Source organism: Arachis hypogaea, chromosome 12 (genome assembly GCF_003086295.3).
Source record: "Arachis hypogaea cultivar Tifrunner chromosome 12, arahy.Tifrunner.gnm2.J5K5, whole genome shotgun sequence".
NCBI classification, from domain to species: Eukaryota; Viridiplantae; Streptophyta; class Magnoliopsida; order Fabales; family Fabaceae; genus Arachis; species Arachis hypogaea.
In genome coordinates this window covers 113,068,113-113,086,500 of record NC_092047.1, presented here as the reverse complement: position 1 = coordinate 113,086,500, position 18,388 = coordinate 113,068,113, and the positions used below count along the sequence as shown (strand labels likewise).

The 18,388-nt window shown below is 37.1% G+C and overlaps 1 protein-coding gene and 1 pseudogene across 1 annotated transcript in view; both read right to left on the bottom strand.

Annotated features, from left to right (window-relative positions):
- LOC112728367 (uncharacterized) overlaps positions 1–18,388 on the bottom strand; it is a 50,997-nt gene that overhangs the window by 21,635 nt on the left and 10,974 nt on the right. The window lies entirely within an intron of this gene.
- On the bottom strand, positions 1,204–2,548 carry LOC114924878 (probable receptor-like protein kinase At1g11050; annotated as a pseudogene).

Here is an 18,388-nt window from a genome sequence, read left to right as displayed (position 1 = left end):
GACCCTCAATTGCTTCTAACTTGTTTTGAAATGAAAATTGGGTTCGTGATGTTTATGCCATTCAAAGAACGGGTGAAAAATATTTTAAATCAAAGAAGTTATGCATGTTGGAAGATTTGAACTCAAAACTGGTTTTTGTTACAATTCTGTAGCTTTGCTACTGAATCTGTTTTTTTTTTTAAAGAACGTACTCCCACGCGTACGCGTGGCCCACGCATACGCGTGGCATGGATTTTTGGTGATGCGTACGCGACTGGTCCTATGCGTACGCGTGAGGAGCTAATAAGCATGTCCAATATCTTCTTTGCTTTTCTGCCAAGTTGACGCCTGTTCCACAAGAAAGGGATAGCTCCACTAGAGCACCCCTCGCTAAAGCAACTTGTCTTGGATTCAAGGATTTTGTCATCGTGAAACTCCTTACTTTCTTCCATCTTTCTCTCCACCCTCTTGAGCCAATCTTGAGCGGCTCGCGTGATTTCTTCTGCATTGTCTTTTGCAACTTGAACTTGCTCATCTACCGTTTTCTTATTACTTTCAAGAGTCTTAATGAGTTCTTTTAACTCTTCTTCATGGTCTTTGTAATTGATTATATAATCAAGTTGCCGAATACTCGCTTCCAATACTATCTCAATAACTTTCTCTACTGGTTTAACCGGAAGGTCCGCCATTCTTCTTGATTTTCTAAAAATATATATCCATTCTGTTGAATAACATATGGAATCAAACTAATATCAAGAAAGAATACAGAAATTAAAATACGTGACAACATGGAGACGGATATTAACGAATAGAGAAATGTCAGGGAATCCCCACTTTTTTTTTGTTGAGTTAATAGTCAATTTTGTCCCTGAAAGATACCTCGATCTCCATTTTCGTCCCCGAAAGTCAAAATTATCAAAATCGTCCTCCAAAGATACCTTACCTAATCACGTTTGTCCTTCCGTCATCTCCCTAGCTGAGTTGGCAAACGTTCGCTGACGTGGGCCGTTAACTGCCAAGGTGGCAAACGCCAGGCTGTAGCATGTTGTTGATGACAAGATAACTCTTGTTTAAGACGTCAAATTAGTCCCTGGAGTGGATAAACCCTAATCCCAATTTGAACGATAAATACATCGCCGTGAACACTTTCGGTGGAAGTAGAGGTAAGTAAGAGCCGTAATCCCTGGTTGGCTGATTGGATGGAGATATGAAATGGTGGTTGTGGTGGCGGTTTATCACTTTCAGTTTGCCAGCGATTTCTTCAACTTTTGCTGCTCACTCACCAGAAACAGATGGTCTTCAAGGTTTCCATTCGGCATGTAATCATAAACCAAAAACCTCTGGCTTCCCCTGTCATTAAATTTTTCATCATCATCATCCACTACACAACAGCCTCAAAGAGGCACCAGATTCCGGTACTTTAGGTTGCTAATAATCTCCACCTCATTACAAAACTCCATATCCCCTTGAAAATCAGATTCCAAGATCCTCTTAACTGCAACGACTGAACCATCGGACAAAACCCCCTTGTAAACAAGCCCAAATCCACCCCTGCCAATGAAATTCTTGGTTGAGAAATTATCAGTGGCCTTCTCAAGCTCATCAATCTTGAACCAAATAGACCCCATATTCGGCCTCAACCTACGCCTAGACCCTTGTTCCTCAGGATCAAAATCAAATTCATCATCATTAAGCTTCTTCCTCCTAACCTTCCTATCATACCAAACATAAACCCCTAACAAACAAGACATAACTAACAAAGCAACACCAGCACTAGTTAACCCAAAAACCAAACCCTGGTGAATTTTTTCACCAGAACCACCACCCTGTGGGTAAAGTGACATACCAAAGATGCAACTCATGGCACCATTGCTTTCAGGTCCATACTGATTAACAAACGCAGCAGCATATAGAATAGTAAATTTGAAACAATTTTCAGAGTGAAAAGCATTACCATCAATAGAGACAAGTTTATGCTGCACCTGAAACCCCGCAGTAAGACACACATCACATAGCGAAAGATCAGTGAGGTCTTGTTTGCAACTAGTATCAAGAGGCGTGATTTGACCAAGCTTCTTGTCCCAATCTTTTAAGGTTTCAATTCCTGTGCAGACATTTCGGGACATGATGAACTGGTGAGGGTCAAAGCTCAAGTCAACGAGGTTGTTTTGGAGAGACAAGAAATTGAGCTGAGACTGGAAATCATGGACGCATGAGGTTGAGGTTTCAAGGTTTGGGAGGTTGAAATTTGTAGTTGCTTTAAGGTACTGCGCGAACCCTATTCCGATTAGAGATAAGAGCGAGGTGCAACAGTTGCTCAAGTTTGATGATAAAGAGTGGAAATTCTCACATGCTGAAGGGTTCCATGGAACTCTCTTAACATAGCTGAAGTCGATGGGGCATATTGAAGGAGAAGAAGGAGAAGGTGAAGGTGAAGGTGCTGCCATGGTGGAAGACAGAGCAATGGTTAATATGACACAGGGGTAACGAATTGCAACGTTTGAATCTCTCCTCTGAAGACAAAATGGCGACGTTTCAACCCTAGTAGCGCTTTCTACCGAAATGACGTCGTTTTTGTTTTCTGTCACCTTGGCAATTAACGGCCCACATCAGCAGACATTTGCCAATTCAGCTAGGGAGATCACAGAAGGACGAATGTGATCAGGTAAGGTATTTTTGGAGGACGATTTTGATTAATTTTGACTTTTAAAGACAAAAATGGAGATCGAAATATCTTTCAAGGACGAAATTGACTATTAACTCTTTTTTTGTTGTTCCTAATATTGGCTTATGTTTTTAAAATTCTTAAATTTTATATCTTAAATTATAAATCCTTAATTAATTATGCATTCTCAATGTTAAAATTGATTAATATTAATTAACGAAAAGTTAGTTTGTTATCTAAATGATAATGGTAGAAGATAATGACCTAAAGCTATTTTATTTATTATATCTAATATTATTTAATTATTTTTATATTAATCAATAAATACAAAATAAAATCATTTTAAATTACTGTAGGTAAATATGTTATTATTTTTTAAATATTTTTCATCTAAATATCCTACAAGGAGAGACTGAACCACTAAGATAATCACTTTTAAGATACTAATTTAAATCCTTTCTAAAATAACATTTTTTTTTTATTGTTTGTAAATGTAACCGTGTCACTTGATACTCAAAGAGCACCTAATTGTTCATGTTCTTTTAGTATCCTTGTTTAGATGTTTATATAGATATATTAATACGTTATTTTGAAATAACGACTAAAGTTTAAACTCAGCTATCATATATCTTGGTGGAAAATCTTTAATTAGCTAGTAATCGACACAAATATCCTTGAATTGTATTCCTTTTAGTTCACAATAATTGTTCCGCAATAAAATTTCACATATAATGAAAAACCAAATAATAATAATAATAATAATAATTTTGGTAATGGAAAAAGTTTATACGAGCAGATAGAATTATCCTCATAAAAAATACAATTTAATTATTTTTCTTAAAATTACATTATTACTAAGGGTAAAAAAAATTAAAAATAGAGAAGCAATTAATAATAGCTAGATATTTTAGAACAGAAAATTTATAACTTTAAAAACGATGAGTTTAAATAAATTTTAAAGTCTTACAAATAACATTTTTCATTCTTATAATAAAATTGATTTAATAAAGTAAATTTTAAAATATACTTAATTTAGTCCTTGATACTAGTTTGTTTCTTTAAATGTTAAGGCTAAAAACTAGGATGATAAATTAACATATTAAAATTTAATTTACTACGTTAGTATTACGGAGTACGATAATATTAAAAAGATAAAAAAAATTAAAATATATTTTATTTAATATTTATTAATTATTGTAATAATTAATGAATATTAGATAAAATAAATTTTGATTGTAAGACCCAAATTTTAAAAAGTTATTGATTTATTTATGATTTATTATATTATTTAAAATTATACTTTTAGAAATTTTTATATATAAATTGAGTGAATTCTTATTTATTATTTAGAGTTTTTATAATTAAAAATAGTGAATATTTTATATGCCTTAATTTTAAATATTTAGATTTTTAATCTTATTTTATAAATAAAGGAGAATTAATCTAATTATCATCAAATCTTCATTGAATTAGTATTTATTCGAAAATAGAATTCAAGTTGATAATAAAATAGTATTCAAAGCTGATTATTATATATTTAATTCAAATTTGGATTAGTCACCAAAAAAAAATTCGAATTTGGATTATTACTCTATACTTTTATTTTTATTAAAAACTACCATCTTATCTTAATTCCTAAAATCCCCAATTTCATTATACAACACAAATCCTAATTTACCCTCATTAACTTAAACCCTAACCCACTCACCTCTACCACTCCCACACCCCACACCCCACACGGACACACACACACAAAACACCTACACACCCAAATAATCCTAACGGGTAGTGTTAGGGAACCAATGACCTAAGCGTACAATGTGTACAATTGGCTAAATCTTTGGTTTATGAATATAATGAACATCACCCATACTATCCAGAATAACCATCCGAATACCAGAGATAATAAACATCTCATGTTATAAAAAGCTGATTTTAGGGTTCACCAAGGTTCGAACTTTTGACCTTCCGAATCTAGAACTCTAATACCACGTCATGAAACCACTCATCCTAAAAGCGTAACTTGACAGGACAATGTAACACTAATGATCATATCTCTAATATTTTCTAAACCTCCATTGTGCACATTGTACACTTAGGCCATTGGCTCCCTATACTTTCTCAATCTCAACACACACCGTGAAACACCAGGAAAGAAAGAAAATGAAACAGGAAGAAAGAAAGAAAAGAAGAAAGAAAAGAAGAAAGAAAGGGGGAGGAAGAGAGGGAGATCCGAGGGTGAGGGTTGCGAGAGGAGAGGGAGACTCGAGAGAGGGAGAGCGCTAGGGGAGAAGGAGCTATCTGCACCGCCACCGTCGCGTCACCTACGCCGTCGCCACCAATAGTCGCGCCGCCACCATGCCAAGTCACCGTTGAGAACAGAGCCGTGAGGAGAGAGGGCTCGCGAGTGAGAGAAGGTTGCGGGCCTGGAAACCACCGCGCCCAGTCACTGCCGGGAAGTCATCGCCGCCATCCAAGCTCGTCGCCGCCTGTCCCGTCGTCGCCATCTCTTCGCATCGCTGCCACTGGTTGAACCGCGAACAGAGGAAGGAGGCAAAGCTTTTCCCGTCACCAGCACCGGACCTCAGCCGTCATCATCCCCATCCGGACAGCCGCTTCTGCCACTGGAGAATGCTGTTGCGTCGCCGGGATCCACTACCGGTAAGGGTCTTGTTATTAGATTTTGTCCTTTTTGAATTCTGGGAATACTATAGTCACTGCATGTTGCTACAGCCGTTGTCTTGGTCGCGTGGAAGGAGGAGGATCAAGGTGTCATCGTGCCTTGCCTCCGCCGCCGAAGACCGCCGCTGAATCCTCTGGCTTGGTAAGCGTTTCATTTCGAAAAGCTTTTTTGTTGCTGTTCTGTTATCTTATGCTGAGGTGTTGCGACGTTGTCTCTGTCATAAGGTTGAGTATCAGTGTTTGCATGTCGTGCTCAGAGTTTTCGGCTGCTTTGTTTTGCTATTTCAGTTCGAGTTGGGTTGCATGAATGTTGCTATGGTTGTTGCTAGAATGGTTTGAGCTGAGATTGCAGCTTCCGCTGACCGTGGGTCGAGAGAAAGGATTTTTCTGTGATGCGTTGGGTTATGGTATTGCTTATCGAGGTAGGGGTTTTTTCAAAGAACTTAATTTTATGATTTGGAGTTGTTATAAATGGATATTAATGTGATAAATGTACTTTTGGTAATTGTACAAGCCTTATGTATTGCTGAGCTGTTTTGTGATTAACGTATGTGTGGTTGGATTGGATTGTTGTTTGATTTGGTTATATGGTTGGTTGCTGAAATATTTCATTACAATTTTGAAAAACAGGTTTGGTTCATTGTAAATGGATTGAGTTTGGATTTGATTTCTTGAATTATGAGAAGGATATGAATTTTGGAATTAGTCTGATTTTAAACTGATTTGGTTTTGAACCGTGGAAGGGGGTTGTATACTGTTTTGGTTGGGACCCGAAACGGGTGGCATAGTCCAAGTTTTAGGGGAGATGCTGTCGAAATTTTATGAAATTCAAGATTTTGTTCTAAAATATGATTTAGAAAAGGATTGGATTCGAGAGGTTCTATTGTTTGGTTCTTGATTTATTAAGAAACAGGTGATTCAAGTTTAATATTTTAAGGAAAGCTTATGTTTTAAGTTTGATTTAAACATGAGGGACCTATGTTTTGCGGTTTGGTCAAAGAAGTACCTTTGGAGGAGTTTTAGCAGATTTTAAAGGAAATTGACCTTTGATTACTTAATTCCGAATTGCTTTTGAAGTATTCTTTAAATTTTAACTAAACAAATCCGAGCCTTTGGGAAAGTTTCTGATTTAAGAATGAAAAGTGATGAGTTTGGAAAACTCTCGTTTAATTTTGATGATGAACAAACATTATTAAAATGTTTAATTACAAAATTATTAATTTGATCTTAATTTGCATTTGCCTAATTAATAATTTTGTTGTGCAGATTTTATATTGGGCCGAAAACAAATTTATTGTGCTAGCCCAATTTACACTGAGCCTTGGTTTTAATAACAAAAAATGAATGTGGCTGATTTAATGTTACTTAGGCCCAAATGATTTTAATTGCTCTAAGCCCAAGAGTGTTACATGCTTTCCATTTGCTTTATGCTTGCTCCAAATTTTATCAAGAAAGTAAATGTTATTAATGGGCCAAAATAAATATGGTTGAAACCAAGCCCAACTTTGATGAAAGATCCAATGCATGATCCGAAAATAAATCCATCAGGAAAGCAAATGTTGCAATTTGCCTTATGCCCTCAACGGATCTCTTCTCCTAACTTGTGATGGAACTCAAAATTTATTGAGAATAATTAATATATGCATTGGAAACATGAGAGAGATTATAATTGATTTGATGGGTCATTATTGCTTCACGCCACCAAGAAAGAAAGGGGAGTAGGAATTAATTCAGCATTGTTTTACTTTATTCAAACTCACTACATGCTTTTAGTTCCACTTTGTCTTCTCTCTCTCATCTCTTTCTTCTCTTCGGTTATTACACAGGAAACATTGGTAGCCATGGAAGCAAAAATGAGCTACCGAAAGGAAGAGAAAGAAAGCCTAAAGACCATCACAATGATGGCAAGAAAACATACTAAAATAAAAATGAGCTGTGGCTAAGATACTTACCAAATGTGGTTAGATTTGGTGAGGTTATCTTGAGCTTTGCATGCTCAAAAAGAAAGAAGAAGATCTCGGCCAGCAAGGGAGATTCTTGAAGCATGACTTGTCTTTGATTCTGCTCAACCACCACAGGGAGTAGCTAGAGTGGCGAAGTGATGGTTGAAGGCAGAGATTGAAGCAGATGAAGTCATCATCATCATGAAGCATCAAGGGCCAGAATTCCATCTTGGAGAGCAAGCCAAGGATGGAGAGCTCGGATTGATGAAGGGTGATGATCAAGAAAGGACTAGAGGTAATTGCATATTGGTTAATGCATGGTTATCTCTTCTCTCTCTTTGTGGCCGAACCGGTTTTGTTGAAGGAGGAAGAAGTTGGTTCGGTTTTGGCTTCAAGTGTGGAGGCTTTCCTCTTCTTTAAAAAGGGGGAACAACCACTGTTTGAAGCAAGGAGAAAATTTGAGAGTGCAAGGCACAGTGTTCTCAGAGCTACCTGAGCTAACAGTTTTCTCTTCTCCTTCAATGTTTTCTGTTTTGTAATTTTCTATTTAATTTTGTCATGTCTTGAGTCTCATGGTAAAAGGAAAACAGTGAGGTTTGTAATGAAAAAGCCATAGAGCAGAAAAAGGCAGAGAGTGCAAAATTAAAAGAAAAAGCCATAGATGTCTTAGAGTTCTTTTGTTCATCTATGTTGTGTTTCATGATTCTGTGGGAATCCCCTTGTAAGTTGGGTTAGCACTTTACAAGTTGTAATCAGATTGATTATAGTGAAATTCCATCATGGTTGTGATGGAGACTGGATGTAGGCTGCACTGCACTTAGCAGCTGAACCAGGATATATCTGGGTGCAATATTTCTTCTCTCCTACTTCATTTCTATTTTCTACTGCACAGGAGCAAAAACTAAAATGTCTCGTGCCAAGTGACGAGACAAAACAAAAAGTCTCGTGGCAAGTGACGAGCAAAAACAAAAGTCTCGTGTCCAGAGACGAGCTAAAACAGAAAAGCCTCCTCTGTATTCAGCAAGTGTCAGCAACATAAAAAAGGGGGCTAAGATTCAAACCCCCCTTTCTCTTAGCTACTGAAACCATCAATTGGTATCAGAGCTTGGTCTCAAAGAGATCAAGCTTTGCAGCTTGGAGTAAAGATCACTATGGCGGAAAACAGTGGCGCAAATGTGGTGTCTTATAATCTAACTGAAGGTCAATCAAGCAACAGACCCCCTCTTTTCAATGGGAAAAATTATACCTATTGGAAGGAGAGGATGAAGATATTCGTACAAGCAGTGGATTACAGACTTTGGAAGATTATTCTCGAAGGGCCTCAAATTCCAACTATCACAAGTGCAGAAGGAGTTGTTTCTCTCAAACCAGAAGCAAGATGGACTGAGGAAGATAGGAAGAAGGTGGAGTTAAATGCCAAGGCAATAAATCTGCTCAATTGTGCTATCAGCTTCGAGGAGTACCGACGGGTATCAAGATGCACAACGGCAAAGGAAATCTGGGACAAATTGCAAATCACCCATGAAGGAACCACCATTGTCAAGAAGACTCGGACAGATATACTAAATAGAGAATATGAAATGTTTGCAATGAAGGAAGGAGAGTCCATTGATGAACTGTTCGAACGGTTCAATGCTATCATTGTTGGCTTAGATGCTTTGGGAATTACACATTCTGATTCTGTGCTAGTGAGAAGAGTGTTGAGATATCTCACAAAAGAGTGGGAAACTAAAGCTTTAATTATTTCTGAGAGCAGTAGCCTAGACTCCATGACACTTGATGATTTGAGAGGAAATCTTCTTGCTTTTGAAAATACCTATTTGAAAAAGGATACAAAAAAGAAAGGAATTGCATTTTCTTCTGTGACTAACCCTCTGGATGATGAATCCAGTGATAACTCTTTTGAAAATGAGTTTGTTTTATTTGCAAAAAAATTCAGGAAAATGGCTAAGCTCAGAGGCAAAGGCAGCAGCACAAGGAGAATAAAGAAAGACCTTAGCAAGGTAACTTGCTATAATTGCAAGGAAATGGGGCATTTCAAATCTGATTGTCCTAAGCTGAAAAAGGAGGAAAAGCCGAAAAGAGGAAAGAAGAAAGGACTGATGGCCACATGGGAAGACTTGGAGAATGACTCTGATGATGATGATGAAGAAACCGAGACCAAGTCACAAACATGTCTCATGGCAGACCACATAGATCAGGTAGTCTTTCATAACCCTAACACTGAAGATCTCCATCTTATGATAGACCACCTTTCAGAAAAAATAAGATGTTTTCTGCTGGAAAATCAAGAACTTGAACAGCAAATTACCATTCTTAAGGCCGAAAACAGTTTTCTAAAAGAAAAAGTGAGAGAGGCCGAAACTGCTTGTGATCTTGTTGAAGAAAATAAGTAGTTAAGAGCCCAAGTTAGGAGCTGTGACAGTAACCATTGTGTTCTTGCATATGTGGACTGTTTTAAACAGAATGAAGAGTTGCTTAAAAAGGTTAAAAGACTTGAGGAAGACTTGGCCAAATTTACACAAAGTTCTGAAAGTTTAAATCACATCTTGGCTAGTCAAAAACCTCTTTATGATAAGGCTGGGTTGGGGTTTCATAAATCTGAAAATTCACATTTTGAAAATATTGCTTCATCTTCTAATGACACAAGATTTCAAGATCCCACCTACTTTAACAAAAAGGCAACTCCAAGGTTTTGTAGACTATGCAATCGGAATGGACACTTTCCCATTCAATGCTTTTTCGGTGAAAGAATGGTTGGTGACAAAGTTTATAAAATTGTTTTTGATTACAATGGTTTAGGACATAGAAGATGGTTTAACGTAAAAGGATCCAAAAAGATTTGGATACCTAAGGTTACTTAAGCATTGTTTTGTAGGTGTGCCTAGCATCCAAAAGGAAGGAAAATGTGTGGTATATGGACAGCGGATGCTCTAGGCATATGACCGGAAAGGCAACCTTCTTCATAAAGCTTGATGACTATGATGGAGGACTTGTCACTTTCGGTGATGATGCAAAAGGAAAAATTGTGGCTGTTGGGAAAGTTGGTAAAAACTTTTCTTCTTGTATAAATGATGTTCTCCTTGTACATGGCTTGAAACATAATTTGTTTAGTGTTAGTCAACTTTGTGATTTGGGTTTTGAAGTTATCTTTAAGAAATCTGTTTGTTTAGTTGTGTGTGAAAAAACTGGGAATGTTCTTCTTGAAGCTAAAAGATGCAACAATGTGTATGGATTAACTCTTGAGGATTTAAAGGAACAAAATGTAACATGCTTCACATCTTTTGAATCTGAAAAATGGCTTTGGCATAGAAAGTTGGGACATGCTAGCATGTATCAAATTTCTAAGCTAGTCAAAAGAAATTTGGTTAGAGGAATCCCAAACATCAAGTTTGATAAGGATCTCACTTGTGACGCTTGTCAATTAGGCAAACAAGTAAAATCCTCTTTTAAATCAAAAGATGGAATCTCAACCAAAAGGCCATTGGAAATGTTACATATTGATCTTTTTGGTCCTACTAGAACTCAAAGTTTAGGAGGTAAACATTATGGTCTTGTGGTGGTAGATGATTACTCTAGATTTGGTTGGGTACTTTTCCTTGCTCATAAAAATGATGCTTTTCATGCTTTTTCCACCCTTTGTAAGAAAATTCAAAATGAAAAGGATTTGAAAATTGCCCATTTAAGAAGTGATCATGGAAGAGAATTTGAAAATCAAGATTTTGAAAAATTCTGTGATGACTTAGGGATTTCTCATAACTTTTCATGTCCTAGAACCCCCCAACAAAATGGGGTGGTTGAAAGAAGGAATAGAAGCCTTCAAGAAATGACTAGGGCTATGTTATGTGAAAGTGAAATTCCTAAATTCTTATGGGCTGAAGCTGTGAACACAGCATGTTATATTTTGAATAGAACAATCATTAGAAAATGGTTAAAGAAAACACCTTATGAGCTATGGAAAGGAACCCCTCCAAATCTTAAGTACTTTCATATTTTTGGATGCAAATGTTTTGTACTTAATAATAAGGAAAACCTTGGAAAATTTGATCCAAAATCATATGAAGGAATGTTTGTTGGATATTCCACCACAAGCAAGGCCTATAGAATTTATCTCAAGGAGCATAGGACAATAGAGGAATCCATACATGTTACTTTTTGTGATTCTAACTTAATTCCCAGTATTGTGAAGGATATTGATTCAGATTGTGAAGATGGAACAAGCAAAGAAATTCCCAAATCTGTCCAGAATGAAGAATCTGTCAGCCCTGTTCTGTCTCGTCAGATTGGAGGAGACACTTCCATTTTGTCTCCTGAACAGGCACGAGCAACTGAAACAGTGAGACCACCAGAAGTTCATCAAAGCTCTACGCATGTCCGAAAGCCTAGAGAATGGAAGTCTATGAGAGGTTACCCTCATGATTTCATCATTGGTGATCCTTCTCATGGCGTAACAACAAGATCCTCCACCAAAAGGCAAACCGAACCTAGCAACTTTGCTTTCTTGTCACAAATGGAGCCCAACAATGTCAAACAAGCTCTTGAAGATCCATCATGGGTCAAGGCCATGGAAGAGGAGCTAGCTCAATTTGACAAGAATAAGGTTTGGACATTAGTACCTTATTCGGATGATATGAAGGTAACGGGTACTAAGTGGGTTTTTAAAAATAAACTTGGTGAGGATGGACAAGTTGTTCGTAACAAGGCTAGATTAGTGGCCCAAGGTTACGATCAAGAAGAAGGTATAGATTTTGATGAGTCTTTTGCTCCGGTAGCTAGAATGGAAGCAATTCGTTTGCTTCTTGCCTATGCCGCCCATAAAGGTTTCAAAATGTTTCAAATGGATGTTAAATGTGCTTTCCTTAATGGTTTTATTGATAGAGAAGTGTATGTGGCTCAACCCCCCGGTTTTGAACATAAAGAGTTTCCAAATCATGTTTTCAAATTAACTAAGGCTCTTTATGGTCTTAGACAAGCTCCAAGAGCTTGGTATGAAAGGCTTAGTGCCTTCTTGTTGGAAAATAAATTTCAAAGGGGTACCACCGACACTACTTTATTTATTAAAGCATCTAATGATGATATACTTCTTGTTCAAGTTTATGTTGATGATATTGTATTTGGTTCGGCCAACATTTCCTTGTGTGAAGAGTTTGGAAAACTCATGACTAGTGAGTTTGAAATGAGTTTAATGGGAGAGCTTACTTTCTTTCTTGGCCTCCAAATTAAACAAACTCCTAGTGGTACTTTTATTTACCAAGGAAAATATGCAAAAGAACTTATTAAAAAGTTTGGCCTAGAAAACTCCAAAGCAATGGGTACACCAATGCATCCCAACACAAAACTTGAAAAGGATGATGATGGTCAAGATGTGGATGAAACAAAGTATAGAGGAATGATAGGTTCACTCATGTACCTTACCTCCTCTAGACCGGATATTGTTCAAAGTGTGGGTGTATGTTCAAGATTTCAATCTCACCCAAAAGAATCCCATCTTACGGCTGTTAAACGCATCATTAGATACATTAAGGGAACTTGTGATTATGGCTTGTGGTATCCTAAATCTGATGAATTTTGTGAAGTAGGGTTTTGTGATGCAGATTATGCGGGAGATAGAGTGGATAGAAGAAGCACGTCTGGCATGTGTTGCTTCCTTGGAAGCTCACTCAATATGTGGTCAAGCAAGAAACAAGCCACAGTGGCTTTATCCACAGCTGAAGCAGAATACATTTCCGCATCTGCATGTTGCACTCAATTAATTTGGTTAAAAACACAATTGGAAGATTACAAATTAAAAATCAATAGTATACCCCTATTTTGTGATAATATGAGTGCCATAAATATTTCAAAAAATCCTGTTTTGCACTCAAGAACAAAGCACATTGAAATTAAATATCATTTCATTAGAGAACATGTGTAAAAGGGTACTATTGATATTCAATTTGTAAAATCTGAAGACCAAATTGCTGATATTTTTACAAAACCTCTCTGTGAAGACAGATTCTGTACCTTGAGAAAAAGTTTGGGAATGTTTGATTTAAGTTTTATTGAAAATCTGTGAATTTGTGACTCTGTTCAGTTTTTGCTCGTAGGTTTGGACGAGATAAAAATCATGGCATGATGGAAGAGCTGTGGTCAAGGGGGAGGCAGCGCAGAATTCAAAATTTTATGGGCCCCACCAAAATTCCTTGACCCCACCTTAACAGTTATGGTAGTTATCTTTCTACAAATAAGAATCTTCCTCTTGTGTCATCAAATCTCCTTGGAAGTGGTTATTGTCAAATCAAATCCCTATATCCATCTAATCCCTTGATTTAAGGCAACAACTTTTCAGTTTTGGATTTCAAAAGTTAAAAGGGAAATCATTTTTTGGATAATAACCACCCATTATGGTCATTAACCGTCCACCAATGGTCATTACTCTCCATATTCTCTTTCCAAACCCCATTAAATGCGTTCACCCACCTTGTCTCTCTCCCTCTCTCAATTCGGTTATCACCACCACCCTTTCATATTTCATTCCCCATTACCATGAAAAAGAAAACCGCGCCAAGAAAGAGTGAAAGAATTCTTCTTTCTCAAAAACCATCAACACCCCAAACGCACACTCATATCCACATACATTCTACTTCCTCATCCTCTCCCTCACCTCCAACCAAACAAACTGAAACCATGAGAAGAAAGGTAGTGGCCCAAAAGAGTTCCGGAAGAGGACGAAACAGGAAGAACAAGGATCCCCAAGAGGAAGAAGAGCAAGAATCTTATACTTCTCCCATTCCATCACCTCCACCCTCATCACCGAAGCGGACTACTCCTGGAAAAAGCTCCCAGAAGAATCAGGGGTTTGCACTCAATGACACTACTGAACCTCCAAACTTGGAATCCATGGAATTCAGAGACAAATATGGCAAGACTCACTCCCACTTTGATCCAAGCAGATTTAACTCTTGCACCTCTTTTGAGTTTCATAAGGAGGTTATGGAGAAGCGTCATCTGTGCACAACTTATCTTGTTATCCTTGAAAATCTCACCAACAAAGGCATCAACGTCTCTCCTCTGTTTGAACTACTCAACTGGAAACCTTTGCTTCTCATCCAGAAACCAGTCTACCCTGGTCTTGTTCGAGAGTTTTATGCCAATATGCGACTCATTGACGGCACCCTTCATTCCTATGTCAAAAGGGTTCAAATAGCCCTTGATGCTGAGACTATTGGAGAGGCCCTGGGCTTCAAGGATGAAGGACCACGAGCATACATGGTGGAAAAATGGGACACACAAGTTGGCGTTCCATACAAGACTGTTCTCAAGCACATTTGCGAGAACCTTTCTGGATTGCATGGCACCATACCAACACATAAAGCTCTAGGACCGGTCAATTCTCTGCTTCACCGCATCATCACACATATTCTGACTCCCCAAAGCGGCTCACACAACCGAGTAACATTTTCTGACTGTCTCATCTTATTTGCTTTGGTTACCTCTACTCCTATATCCTTCGGTTATATTATGATTAGACATATGTGGGATTCTGTTAGAAGCACCAGAAAGGCTAACCTGCCTTATGGTATGTTTCTAACTAGAATATTTGAGTACTTTAAAGTTGATTTATTGAATGAGGCTGTAGAAAACAAGGTGTCTTCAATTAGAGGAGCAGGAGCAACTAAGGAAACCAAAGGGCGACAAACTGCTGCATCGGATAGTGACCATGAAGGCAGACCAGAATCTTCCAAAACAATCAAGTCCATCAAACAGATTTTGGGAGAATTTTCGAACATGGCAGATTTGATGTATCGGTCAGCCAAAGAAACCCGTAAGCAAGCCTTTGACAATGAGAAAGCTTGGAAAAATTGCAAAGACAGGGTCAATCTAATGATGGAACATTTTAAAGAAGATCTGGGAGATGATAGTGTCGGAGATGCTGAAGAACAACTTAATTTTTCTGATGATTTGTGACTGTTTCTTTACTCTGTTTGATATTGGCTCCACTAGGCTCAATCTTTTTTTTTTTTTGTATGAGCATGACTTGATACTCACTGCTCTAGGATACTCTCTAGGATATTGTGATATACTCTTGCTACTTTGCTTTGAATATTTTGCTATGTTTGATTCTGTTTTGTGCAGGTGCCCCCATGATGACAAAAGGGGGAGGAAATTTAAGTTCCAAAATTGAAATTGGAACAAAACAGGGGCTGGAAAAACAGGGGAATAGGGGTTGAAATTTTTAAAATTGAAAATTTATGATCACCCTTGTTCAAAGAATGCATGCGTTATTGCATTCACTATATTGCTTGAACTACATTTGGTTCATGATGATGTTTGATTTTGATGCTTGGCTGTTGATTCATCATTGATAAATTTGTTGGATTGAAAACTTTTTTTTTGGCAGTTCCTTTAAATTGTGCATTGTATTAAAAACTGCCTTGTTTTGATCATGTGTACTTCAAATATTTTTCACATCATTTTGTTTTGCTCTGATATACTAACAAGAAATGTTTGGAAATATTTGGATAAATTTTTGTTTGTATGAAAATGGTTGAGCAGTAAATCAGTTTATGATATCAAATGAGTTTTGATTATCAATTAAAACTGCTCATAAATCAAGCATTTAGCATCATAAAACATGCTAAATAACATTGTTACTTGAAGCTTGATTTAAAATGTTACAGGTTAAGTGTTTCCCTTGGTAACATAAGCATATATCAAGGGGGAGCATTGTGACATTTTGAAAGGGGGAGAAATTCAAATCAAAGGGAGTATTCTTTACTCAATCTCTAATATTTTTCCCATTTCAATTTTAATAATGTTTGTCATCAAGGGGGAGATTGATGAGTTTGGAAAACTCTCGTTTAATTTTGATGATGAACAAACATTATTAAAATGTTTAATTACAAAATTATTAATTTGATCTTAATTTGCATTTGCCTAATTAATAATTTTGTTGTGCAGATTTTATATTGGGCCGAAAACAAATTTATTGTGCTAGCCCAATTTACACTGAGCCTTGGTTTTAATAACAAAAAATGAATGTGGCTGATTTAATGTTACTTGGGCCCAAATGATTTTAATTGCTCTAAGCCCAAGAGTGTTACATGCTTTCCATTTGCTTTATGCTTGCTCCAAATTTTATCAAGAAAGCAAATGTTATTAATGCGCCAAAAATAAATATGGTTGAAACCAAGCCCAACTTTGATGAAAGATCCAATGCATGATCTGAAAATAAATCCATCAGGAAAGCAAATGTTGCAATTTGCCTTATGCCCTCAACGGATCTCTTCTCCTAACTTGTGATGGAACTCAAAATTTATTGAGAATAATTAATATATGCATTGGAAACATGAGAGAGATTATAATTGATTTGATGGGTCATTATTGCTTCACGCCACCAAGAAAGAAAGGGGAGTAGGAATTAATTCAGCATTATTTTACTTTATTCAAACTCACTACATGCTTTTAGTTCCACTTTGTCTTCTCTCTCTCATCTCTTTCTTCTCTTCGGTTATTACACAGGAAACATTGGTAGCCATGGAAGCAAAAATGAGCTACCGAAAGGAAGAGAAAGAAAGCCTAAAGACCATCACAATGATGGCAAGAAAACATACTAAAATAAAAATGAGCTGTGGCTAAGATACTTACCAAATGTGGTTAGATTTGGTGAGGTTATCTTGAGCTTTGCATGCTCAAAAAGGAAGAAGAAGATCTCGGCCAGCAAGGGAGATTCTTGAAGCATGACTTGTCTTTGATTCTGCTCAACCACCACAGGGAGTAGCTAGAGTGGCGAAGTGATGGTTGAAGGCAGAGATTGAAGCAGATGAAGTCATCATCATCATGAAGCATCAAGGGCCAGAATTCCATCTTGGAGAGCAAGCCAAGGATGGAGAGCTCGGATTGATGAAGGGTGGTGATCAAGAAAGGACTAGAGGTAATTGCATGTTGGTTAATGCATGGTTATCTCTTCTCTCTCTTTGTGGCCGAACCGGTTTTGTTGAAGGAGAAAGAAGTTGGTTCGGTTTTGGCTTCAAGTGTGGAGGCTTTCCTCTTCTTTAAAAAGGGGGAACAACCACTGTTTGAAGCAAGGAGAAAATTTGAGAGTGCAAGGCACAGTGTTCTCAGAGCTACCTGAGCTAACAGTTTTCTCTTCTCCTTCAATATTTTCTGTTTTGTAATTTTCTGTTTAATTTTGTCATGTCTTGAGTCTCATGGTAAAAGGCAAACAGTGAGGTTTGTAATGAAAAAGCCATAGAGCGGAAAAAGGCAGAGAGTACAAAATTAAAAGAAAAAGCCATAGATGTCTTAGAGTTCCTTTGTTCATCTATGTTGTGTTTCATGATTCTGTGGGAATCCCCTTGTAAGTTGGGTTAGCACTTTACAAGTTGTAATCAGATTGATTATAGTGAAATTCCATCATGGTTGTGATGGAGACTGGATGTAGGCTGCACTGCACTTAGCAGCTGAACCAGGATATATCTGGGTGCAATATTTCTTCTCTCCTACTTCATTTCTGTTTTCTACTGCACAGGAGCAAAAACTAAAATGTTTCGTGCCAAGTGACGAGACAAAACAAAAAGTCTCGTGGCAAGTGACGAGCAAAAACAAAAGTCTCGTGTCCAGAGACGAGCTAAAACAGAAAAGCCTCCTCTGTATTCAGCAAGTGTCAGCAACATAAAAAAGGGGGCTAAGATTCAAACCCCCCCTTTCTCTTAGCCACTGAAACCATCAAAAAGAAATTGGGTTTTTGGACTTAAATAATGTTGGTTTTGAAACTGGTTCGGAACTTTTGGCCTACATGCCTTGGTTTTGGTTTTAAGTCTCCATTCTAAATGATTTTAGTTTGGGTAATTATAATTCCGAGAATTTCTAAAGAGTTTAAGAAGTGAGGCAGGTTATTCTTCCCTAAAATCTTGTATCTTAGCAAAGAAAGTTCTGTTTTAAGGTGATGATTGAAAGTCTCTTGGAAGTTTTGTAAAATGTTATATTAAGCGACTAAGATTTGAAAAGGAATTGATTTTGAGGAAAGTTGAATTATGAGTTTGAAGAGATTTGAGAAATAAAAAGTGACTTATGGCTTGAATAATGATTGGTTTGATATGAATTGTTAATGAAATGCGGAAATGATGATGGATGAATG